Consider the following 11,763-nt stretch of genomic DNA (forward strand, 5'->3'; position numbering starts at 1 on the left):
TTTAGCAAATTGTATCTTATATCTTGGCTATCCTAAGTTTCTGGGCTAATATCCACTTATCAGTGAGTACTTATTGTGTGAATTCCTTTGTGATTGGCTCCTCCTTTTTAAAACGAAGCCTGGCTCAATCCCATTCATTTTCACATCAGTGCCGTCTGGGAAAGTGGTAATGATATAGGCATTTTCCTGCTGCTTGGGCAGCTTCAAATGGTTACTAAGATAGAGGGGATTTTAGTATTGTTTTAAAATTAGCATTCTGCCTCCTGGGGATGGCTAGCTGATTCCTAAGGGGTCCTAAAAGCCATCTGAAACATAGCACCAGCATGTGCTAGTGCAAGTGCCTACAGCGTCCACAAGGGGGCATTATTCTGACAGTATAACCTGTTACATTGGCGTGGAGATGGTCAAGCAAGCAAGGAGGGCCTTGGTTCAATCCCCAGAACCATGTAGAACAGCCAGGTGCTGTTGTGCGTGCTTGTTCCAGCACTGAAGAAGTAGACAGGTCTGTCCCCGGGTCTTACTGACCAGCCAGTCGTCTACTGAATAAGTAAGTTCTATGTCGCTGAGGAACTCTGCCAATAAAACAAGGGGGACAATGTCTGAGACTCCGCAGCCAAGGTGGTCCTCTGGCTTCCACATACAGGAGCACATACATGCACTAAACATACACACACAAACACACACACTGGTACACTGGAGAAGGTACAGACATGGTGACTGGGTTTCCTATCGTTTATCCCCTGTGGGTGGGGACAGGACAGAGGAGACTGGAGAGATGATGAAGCAGTTTCAGGAAATCACAATGCCCTCCTTTAACTGGCCCACGTGGGGCTCTCTGCACCTCAGAAAGGAGCAAATAGATGCAGAGGCACATACATTGAGTGTAATTACATTGTTACTTAAATACTCTGGACGTTTTTATAATGTAATTTCAGGTGGGATGCATTGCAGCGGCGGCATTAACCTTTAATCACAGTTCTTTCCCTTTGAAATGCAGTAATGGCCCCATTAATTAGTAACAGAACGGCTAAACAGGAGTATAAGCAATCAGGTGATGAGCCCCCTCCCTCCATCCCTCCCTACACTTAAATCTGCCCTTTTGACTTTCTTCACCAAAGAAAACACATGTCAGGATGTGGCATGTGTATGTCAAAAATGGGCAAGGGGCTGCAGACTCCTCTTCCCCTTTAAGGGCCCAGGCATGAAACCTAGGCGGAGTGAGCATCTAGTGCCCTGGGACCTGCAGGGTGTGATCTGAGGATATCTTTTTACCCCTCAGAAGACTATTATGTGGCTGCCTCAGTTCCTTTTACATCCTGTTTATTTTGGCTCACAGTTTGAAGGAACCCTGTTGATCACAGTGGAGAAGGTAGGGCAACGAACGGGAGCATGAGGTTGCTTGCCCACATCTCAGAGAATCACCAAGCAGAGAGAAACCACAGTCAGAAGCAGGGCTCAGCTGCAACCCTTGTAATAGTTACACTTCTATTGCTATCAACGACCACGGCCGAGGTAACTTACAGAAAGAAGAGTTTATTGAGGCTTATAGTTCCAGAGAGATAAAGGTCCACCACCACCATGCCAGGGAGGCATAGCAATGGGAAGGCATCCCTGTCATGCTATGGAGATGTAGCAGCAGGCAGGGACCTCGATCATGTAGGGGAGGCATAGCAACAGGCAGGCACTACCATCCTGCTGAGGAGACACACCAACAGGCAGGCATGGAGCTTGGAGCAAGTTGCTGAGAGCTCACATCTTGAAGTCAGGCACAGAGCTGCCAACATCATGAGTCAATCAAACTCTCAAAGCCAGCCTCCAGTGGCATATTTCCTCCAACATAGCCACAGCGCCCAAACAGCATCACCAAGTAAGGACCAAATGTTCAAATACACGAGTTTATGAGAGACATTCCCACTCAAACTTCCACAAACGTCAAAGCCCACCTTCCAGTGGTCCCATTCCTTCAAAGAGGTCTCAACTCTAAAATGTTCCACAGCCTCCCAAAACAGTGTCACCAAGCACTGAAACACATGAGCCTATAGGAAATACTTTATGGCTGAACCATGCCAGTGTGACTACTGAATGGTACTAATGTCAATCATCCTGAAAGTTCCCTATACCCTCCCCCAGCCCTGCTCCCCTACCCACCCACTCCCACTTCTTGGCCCTGGCATTCCCCTGTACTGGGGCATACAAAGTTTGCAATACCAAGGGGCCACTCTTCCCAGTGATGGCCGACTAGGCCATCTTCTGCTACAATTGCAGCTAGTGACATGAGCTCTGGGGGTACTGGTTAGTTCATATTGTTGTTCCACCTATAGGGTTGCAGAACCCTTCAGCTCCTTGAATGCTTTTTCTAGCTTCTCCTTTGGGGGTCCTGTGTTCCATCTTATAGATGACTGTGAGCATCCACTTCTGTATTTGCCAGGCACTGGCATAGCCTCATATGAGACAGCTATACCAGGGTCCCTTCATCAAAATCTTGCTGTCATATGCAATAGTGTCTGGGTTTGGTGGCACCAAGACCTTGCTAAAGTCAGGTTAGCCTTCAGTGCTTGCTCCCTGTTTCTGAAGGCTCCCAGGATCTCAGCACTGTGGAGGTAACTCAGCAACCCCACTCCCTGTCATATTTATGACTGCACAGTGTGCTCCCTCACCATCTAAGCACCCATTTTTCTCCCCTGCTGTTTATGGGGCCCCAGCTCATGAGAAGAGCTGCAGAAATTAATACAGATATTGTTGCCTCTATCAAACACTGTTCCATCAGCTACACACTGTGCATAACAATGAGTTGATAATTGCTACATTGAGAGAGTGTGGTGGAGGGGATACTTAGAGGAGGAGGATGCACCTGGGTGTACATGGCATCGACCATGGAGGCCTTGCTGGAGGGGTGACAGACAAATTGTCTTTTGAAATAAGTGATGTTGGTTACTTATGACATTGGTAGGACATGGAATTTGATGTGTCATGAGAAGGGAACCACCACCTCTCATCATTGCTCAAGGTCTTTGACTGGCACAGACTGTCATCACCACCTGTAACCATCAGGCATATCCCAGGGTTTGTTTGCATGACTACCCACCCGGGTCCTCAACTTTAGCTTTTATGTTTTGTCCTCAGACCCAATGTCTCTGGACAGGACCACACAGGGAACCTCAGTGACTCTCACCAAAGTTTCCAAGGTTCTTTGTTCTCTGTTTCTTTACCCACCTAACTCCTATCCAACACTAGCTTGGGTCCAAGTGCATCTTCCCAATGTAAAGCAACAGCTCAGGCCACAGCACATGCTTCTAAACACAAACACGGGGTTCTGACTCAACCCAGGCCAAAGCTTCCCCCATGTACATTATCCTTGTATCAGGGGTCAGCCTGACATTTCCACAGGACATATGCCTCTCTTACTTTCAGAACTCACCAGATAAACAGAGAAAGCTTCTGGTTTCAGTTAAAATACAAATCCAGATTTTTTTTTTTAAATTCAAAGACTGAATACTAATGGCCCAGGAAACACAGGAATCTATTTTTCTCTTGTCTAGCATTCTGAATGGGTATGGCAGGTGGCTCCATGACCACCAAGACTTCTTTTATCTCTGTGTTCTGCCAGCCTCCACATGACCCAAATGGTGATTCTAAATCCTGTCATGTTTAAGAATGAAGATGAACCATCACAAGATACAAAAGGGTTGTGGAGGGAAATTCCTAGAAAAGGTGACGTGGGTGGGTTTATTTTGTCTTCTGTCTGTGACAGATGATGTTTGACACTGAAGGGAAGCTGGGGGTGGGGAGGACAGGGGATGGAGCAGGGAGGAGGTGGAAGCATGGGAGCAGAAGGAACACTGACTGAAGATGGGCTAGGAGGCTGGGGAGGGAAAAGAACCACAAACGACACACACAGAGAGACAGAGAGAGACAGAGAGAGACAGAGAGAAAGGAGGAAGAAGGGGGAATGGAGAGGGAAGAGGGAGAAGGAAGAGAGAGGAGGAAGAAGGAGGAGAGGGAGGAGGGAGTGGGAACCCCTCCCTAGGGTGGGGAGAAATGACCCTGTCAGTAACCCTGTTGGATGTCATTGGCTAGGAGCAGCCTGTTGAGGCAAGTAGCCAGGGAGAACTTCTGACTCTCACAGGCAGATTCTAGAGGTCTAGAATTTTTCCGCCAGACTGTCACCATCCTTCAGCTAGATGTATGCTCCTGGGTACAGGAAGCAGTACCAGTTTCAAACTTTTATGCTTAACATTTATCTGACAAATTAAGGAACAAGATCAGACAGGTTTAGAGATGAGCCCAAATCAACACAGCTCAAAGGGGGTGAATTCAGGAATAGAAGCCTGGTGTATTGGGTAGTAACAGTCATTCTTCCAGCCCTCCTGCTAGCTCCAGAAATGTCCAACTCCAAGACAGTAGACTTCTCCACAGCTGCCCAAGCCTCGTCTTGTTTATTGACCTGTTTTCTGTTCATTTTCGAAAAAGTACTTGGCTCACTGTAGGACCCAATGAGTCTACTCACCTGTCCTTGGATCTCTTCTATCCTCCCTTCTTGTTTTTCATTGGCCAGCCTCTAACCAGCCCTTCTTCTCCATGTCTCATTGTCTGGCTCCATCCCACCTCTCTAAACCTCTCATTGGTTGGCATCCTTCTTTCCTTTCTCTTCATGCCTCTCATTGGCTAGCTTCCTTCTTTCCCTCCTCGCCATGCCTCTCATTGGCTGGCTTCCCTCTCTCCCTCTTACTTGTCTGGCTTCCCTTTCTCCTTCCCTTTCTTCCTCTCCCTCCCTGTTTCTCCTATTTTTTTTTCCTATTCACCTTTTCATAAAACCTTCCCTCCTTACCCCCTCATCCCACTAGTTTCCTCCCTTCCTCCCTCCCTCTCCCCTGGGGCCTCCCCCTCACTGGCCATGCTCTTCAGACATCTCATTAAAGTAATTGTTGACCTGAATTCTGATTCCAGTGCAGCTATAATTATGCTCCACAGGAAACCCCAGGGGATTCAAAACAGAGTCTTAATCTATTCCACAGGAATCAAAAACAAATCCCAGGGAAGGCGCTTAATAGTCATGATTAGCTGAAGACTGCTCGGCCATCCTTGGGTGATGTTACCATAGCCCAGCCCTGGCCATGGTCATCTCTCTGCCGTCCATACTCAGAGGCATTGATTGGCCTCTCCAACACCACTGAGACTTTAGACTTTGTATTTTAAAGTTAATTAGCTAAATGATAAGGCAGCTGGCGAGCTTTGTGAGACAGGCCCCGTGTCACCTCTTACTGTTCTCTGGGCTTGACATACAATGATGTCTGTGTGCTGGACTACTCCATGTCTGTCCCTGCCTGTCCTTGGGGGTTGGAGGTGAGGTGGTGTGGAGTCAAGGACACAGACCCTGGGAGCAGGTGAGAAACGCTACAGCAAGCTTGCCTGAACACTGATGTAAGCTCCTTTAATACCCTCCACTGGAGCCCCATTGGTCCCAAGAATGCATCTCTTCTAACCAGCAGTCCCGATTGACTGGCACTGTCTGTACCAGCAATCCTTGGTCTCTCAGGCAGTCCTCAATTAGGTCCTCCTGTAGATGCTTTTGCAGCTGTGCTGCACCCAGTCTTACGTAGATGTCGCCCTGCCATGCCTGTTGCAATACCCATCAGACTTTGGACTCTCTACTTGTCTCAGACCCCAGGGCAGAAGGCACAGGGGACAGAGGGCAGCTCTGGTCAGTAGCACAAGTCACACACCAGAAAATCTCTATAACCAGAGTGAGTAGGTTATTGCCAATTCCACAGAGGGTTCTAAGAAATGTCGGGGTATCAGCTGCCCTGTGAGTATGGAACTCTCCCTGGGCCCACCATCAAGAGGACAACATAGAACTCTGGGACAGGTCTCTGCCCCTAGATTCCAAATTCTCTAAAAGCTTCTTGTTCTTCCTCTTCATGAAAGTAGCTCCTGGGGAGTCTCTCACAGCCCTGTTTGAAGTAGAGCAAGCAAGGAGATTACCCAGGGTGCTTGGCAGGACCTTGGAGTCTACATTTATAGAGGTTCTCTGGTACACTTGATGTTCTTCATCAAGGTTTTGACATTGATCTTCAAGGTCTGCCCAGCATACCAGCAGCATGGAGACCAGCTGAAAATGCAGATTCCCAGGCCCCACCCAGACCTCCTGGGTCAGAAGCTACACTTTGACAACCTCTACTATAGAAGTTTCTACTAAGCATGAGTGGGACATGTAGAGAGAAACCTGCAGACACATGAGCAGGAGCCAGTGGTTGGAGAACAGCCTCCGGCCAATCTATTATTTTCCCTCTTCCTACACATCACAGGCACACTAGACGTCCCATTTTCTCTTCTGGTAAGGTCCAGCCTGGGACAGATGGTCCCCAGGAGATGTTGTAGATGGGAATACCCCACATGCCTGCTGCTTCGTATTTCTGATCCCTTAAAGTCACTCACCTGCCACACTGCTCCAACCTCAGTTACTCATCCATTTCTCCTCAGAGAGGGCTGCCAGCTGGTCCTCCCTCAGCTCTTCGGACTGGTTAGAGAATAAGAAGACAGTTTTGTCTGTCATTACGCAATAGCTGCCACCACCAGGTCAACTCATCATGTATTGCACACTAGTCATTTATAGCTGTGCTTCTCTGCAAAGGAGAAGCCATTCCCTCCATTCTAAAGAACACAAGTAGATCAATCAGTTTCTGCACCAGGGCCACACAAAAGGTCCTCTTGTCTTTGAGAATCTGCTATTTGTAGAAGCATATGGGCAGGTTAAGGATCCCTCACAGTTCCCCTGACATTCCCAGCAATTCCAAGTCACCTGGTGGTGCACACTTAGGGCTAAGTGCACATTCTTAGGTTAGTTAGGTTTCTATTGCTGTGACAAAGACCATGGCCAAAAGCAACTTGGGAGGAAAGTGATCACTTCATCTTACAGTTCCACACAACAGTCCATCACTGAGAAAGTCGGGATAGGAACTCAAGGCCAGAACCCAGAGTCAGAAACTGGTACAGAGGCCATAGAGGAATGTTATTTACTGACTTGCTCCTCCAAGACTTGCTCAGCCAGATTCCTTAAAGCACCCAGGACCATCAGCCCGTGGGTGGCACCACCCACAGTGAGCTGGGCCCTCCTACATCAATCATCAGTCAAAAAAATGCACTACAGACATACCTACTGGCCAATCCGATAGAAATGCTTGTTCAGTTGAGGTTCACTCTTCCAAAACGACTGTAACTTATGTCAACTTGACATAAAATTAACCAGGACAGTGCCTGGCTGTCCTGGAACTCACTTTGTAGACCAGGCTGGCCTCGAACTCAGAAATCCGCCTGCCTCTGCCTCCCGAGTGCTGGGATTAAAGGCGTGCGCCACCACGCCCGGCTAAGGTAACTCTTATAAGGGACAACATTTAGTTATGGCTGAGTTACAGTTTCAGATGTTTAGTTCATTACCATCATGGTATGAAGCATGGCAGTGTTCAGGCAGATATGGCCCTGGAGGAGCCAAGAGTTTTACATCTTGATCTGAAGGCACTCAGAAAACTACTGTCTTATAGGTAGCTAGGCAGAGGGTCTGAAAGCCCATCCCCACAGTGACACACGTCCTCCAACAGGGTCACACCTACTGCAATAAGGCCACACCTCCTAATAGTGTCACTCCCTGGGCCAAACATTCAAACCACCACACTCATTGGAAGGTTGTAAGTATGTAATAAACAAAAACATTGTCCTTACCCGTAGAGAAATCAAAGCTCATTAAAATCATATGACATGCTCAAGGCCATTGTGTCATGTGACTAGTAACATAGACAATTCCCCTTTAGCTACTGCACTGTCCCACCTCCTAAAACCTGAGAGTTAGAACATGCCTATTTTTAATCTCACATCTCTTTTTGCCCCACCCTCCCCCAATTTGCTCTTCCCAATCTCATAAACCAGCTGTAGAAGGCTGAGCTCTTCCTAGAGCTTAAAGAATTCCATAGCTTATTCCAAAATCATTACCACAAAGACTGAAGGAGGAAAACTTATATATATTTTTAAAAATCAGTATTAGTTAGGATTCTCTAAAGGAACAGAACTTACAGAATGAATCTATATACACATAGAAAGGGGATTAGGATAACTTACAGGATGTGGTTCAGCTAGCCCAATAATTACTGCTTTGTACTGGCTAGGCCTGATGCTGCTTGTATTCTATTGCCAATACTGGTTCCTAAAGAACTGGTTGCCCCAGAAACAAGCAAGTCCACACATAGACACAAGTAACACTATGTGATCTTGCCCCCCTCCCCACTATTTCTGATTATTTCTGATTGGTCAATAAAGATGCTGACAGCCAATAAATAGGTCATTGTATCCTTCTAGAAACTTAAAACAAAATGACATGGGCAAATACAACAAATAGAGCAGGTGTTATTGGGAGGTGCAAAGTGACTGTCATGCATGGAGTAGAGCCAAGGACAAGCTACTGATGATGATGGAGACAGAACCAGAGTGTGGCCTTTTCAAGGTCCCCCATTGACCTCACTTCTGAAGGGGCTTGACAGACACTTGCTGAACATGTGGAATCGAGTTGTTGGCCTCAAAAGTTTCACATCTCAGCCGTGGAGGATGACTTTGGTATTTGAGGAGATAAACGGCCACCTTGATTGCAGGCAGCAGGAACCCGGAAACAAAGGAAGCTCAGGGAGAGAGTTGCAGTTCCTTGAAGGAGAAGGAAGTAGTAGTCACAGACCCAACTGTCATATTACTATCAGGAAAAACTGAAAAGTTACTACCTGCTACCTAAGGGTCAACAGTTTGTTGTTGTTGTTTTGTTCGTGGAGCATCTTATCTTAGGGCAGGAGGATTTAGTCAAGTTCACCTGCCATGGTGAGCTGAGGTCGCCCTTCATTTTCAGTGACCTTCGGCGCTGTGGCCTGAACTTGCAATTCCGACACTCCTGGAAAAGGCTCCAACTCTGTCAAGTTCTCAGGACCTCAAGTTCCTAATCTGGTCCAGGTGAGAGCACTGATGGTTGATGTGACTCCTGCATCTCTGGACCATTCGTTGAGGAGGTCGGGAAGAGGGATGTTTAAGTCAAATTGTAGGCAATCATTTTTAACTCTGTTTCCCTCTTCATGAAATAGTGTTTATTTGGGGCCAGAGGAACTCCCCCCCCACACACACACACACAACAAACAAGAAATCTTGGGCTCATCTGAGGAGCAAGTTCTTAGAAGATAACACGTTTTCTTAGGTGACACAATTCTTGGAACCGCTTAAATCCCATACTCTGGTACCCTAAAGGCCCGTGACATAAAACAAAGAAGCAGGGGGTGGGGGTGGGGGACTGAAAAACTAGGATTATAGGCACACCAGGTGATATCTAACAACACAGAAGCTGAAGGCTAAGATTACAGGTGGACCAGTCTTTCAATTAAGGGATGTCGACTTCTGTCGAAGAGGCTGTTTGTGTGGTGGGACGATTGGCAGATCCAGCCATCCAGCCTGGTTGTAAAATTTTCAGTTTCCTTTACAGCTATTGGTTACTTGCCAGGATAGGGGTGGGATCTAGCTACTGATTGAGGAATAGAGAGAAAGGAGAACCTGTGAGAAACCAGCAGCCTGGCAGCTCACCCAGAGTGCTTTGGGAGCAGAGGTAGGCGTGAGTCTCCACAAGCAATAAAAACAGCATGCTCTGGCTTTGTTCCAGAAACTTGATAGGGTGTCACCTTCTGCTGGGGATTGTATTATAAAAATTAAAAGAAAAAGAGAGAAAGTGTGTGTGTGTGTGTGTGTATGTGTGTGTGTGTCGTGCGTGTAAAACTCCCTACAGCAGGCGAGCCCTGGAAAAGCAAATTGGGAGAGGGGTAGGAAATCTCCATTATCTTCCTGGGTGATTTTTAAAATGCAGACCAGGGTTTTAAGTATTGTTGCTGCCTCATTTCTGGCTAATGGTGTCAACTTGCCTGGTGCTGACTTTTTCTGTTTCTTGGGGTTTTCTGGAACTCTTGTCTCTGCCTTTCCTGCACCATCATGACTTGGTTTCAGTCCGAACAATGCTTTCTTTGTAAAAACAAACACAAAAACAACAACAACAAAAATTCTCACAGCTGGGGAGGGAATGCCTTCAATTCTTGATTAAGTAGTTAAAACAAGGCTCTACTCTATCCCACTTGGGAACGCTATCCTCCAAAGGATGACCTTTCTCTAACAGTGAGGATTCATAGAGGCCTGACGGGTGGAAGTGGAGCTCGGGGCAATCTCTTTAAACTCACAGTAGCTTTGAGCTTTCCTACTTAAGGAAAACCAACAACAACAACAAAACTAGCTTAATCAGGCTTAAACTAGTAGCGGACTTGAGCCGGTAGCTTTTCTACCAATTGGGCAAGGAGTTCCCTCTATGTTGAAAGAAGAGAGGTCTGGATTCAGATGACAGGTGTTTTGGGAAGAAAGCTTTCTTCCTGTTTTTTCTTAGGAGTTCTGGTGTTCTGTTTGCCTTAGTCTTCTAAAGAGTCCCTTCCTCATAACTGCGATCAGCTGGGCTGCTAGGGAAACCAAGGAGGTGATGAGCTGAAAGGTGTCTTCTGCATTCTCTGCTGAAGAGAAAGAGTGGGGGCAGCAGGGGCATGTATGTTATTTAGGGGATTGCTTAAGGAGCAGTGTTTTCCATTACTCTTCTCTTGGAGTCATGGCTAAGTAGTTCACACACACACACCTCTGTTCACTTGAGGGAAAGAGGGCTGGAGGAGGTAGCATGAGGCACCAGCACAACCTCTGGGATGCTTGCATCTTCCTGTCTCATCAGCTTCAGTTGCTCTTCAGGAAAAATGCAGGGACTGACTCCTGAGTGTAACCTCAATCCAGAGTGGCAGGCAAAGTGGGTTCAGGTGCAGTACACAGATCAAAGAGCTGTGTGGTCTGGAAGGGCCTGGTATCAGGCTGAATGAAGGCTTCCAAGAAGACCAGGATCTCCTGGGTGACTTCTGTGGAAAACATAGTCTAAAGAGTTCCCATTTACCTCACTCAGGTCTGTACCTAAAAGCATTAACCTGCTCAATAGATTCTTGGCAAATTCAGCCTCATTGCAAGTGGTGGGCAAGGTGAATCCATACCCCAGACAAATACCTGTATCAGGCAAAAGAGGGGTTCAGGATGGACATAGAGTCTGCATAACCCACGCAGGGAACACTAGGAGAGGCAAGAGGTCAAGGCACTATGGATGGGTCTGATCTGAGAGAAGGCACCTGAGGAGGGCTCAGCCTCTTAGTAGACTGAACCAGAGTGTCAAGCACCCTCCTTGGAAAAGTAGGCAAGGCATGCCAGCATCAGTCCTGCCCAGGTGTGAACCAGAGAGCCCAGGGATAAAAAGCTTAGATGAAGCTCCCAGTTTAAGTGCTTCAAGGATTTGGTTATGTAAGTTCAAATTGGAGGTGAAGGGATAAGGGTCTGGGTGGGGGTGTGTGTGAAGAAGTGGTACCTGAATTAGTAGGTGCACTAATTGATGACTACAGCATCAGTTTGTAAGAGGCTTCCAGGCAAGTGTAGCTGCATCTCATAGAGTGATAAAGCTTATGGTCCAGAACTCTCTTTGCTTAGGCTCTGGGTGTGTCTCTAGATCTGAACATAGGTTAGTTCCTTATCACTATAAATGTCTTGCTCTCAGACTCGGCATCCCTTGAGGCTGAAGAGTACAGAGCCTGTCACAGAGCCTGTGCTCAGGGAAGTTGGTGAATGGGAATTTTGTTAGGTCTTAATTGTGAGACTGAAGCCATATGGGATTTTGCTTTCCTGGGGTTT

Source organism: Mus caroli, chromosome 17 (assembly GCF_900094665.2).
Source record: "Mus caroli chromosome 17, CAROLI_EIJ_v1.1, whole genome shotgun sequence".
NCBI classification, from domain to species: domain Eukaryota; kingdom Metazoa; phylum Chordata; class Mammalia; order Rodentia; family Muridae; genus Mus; species Mus caroli.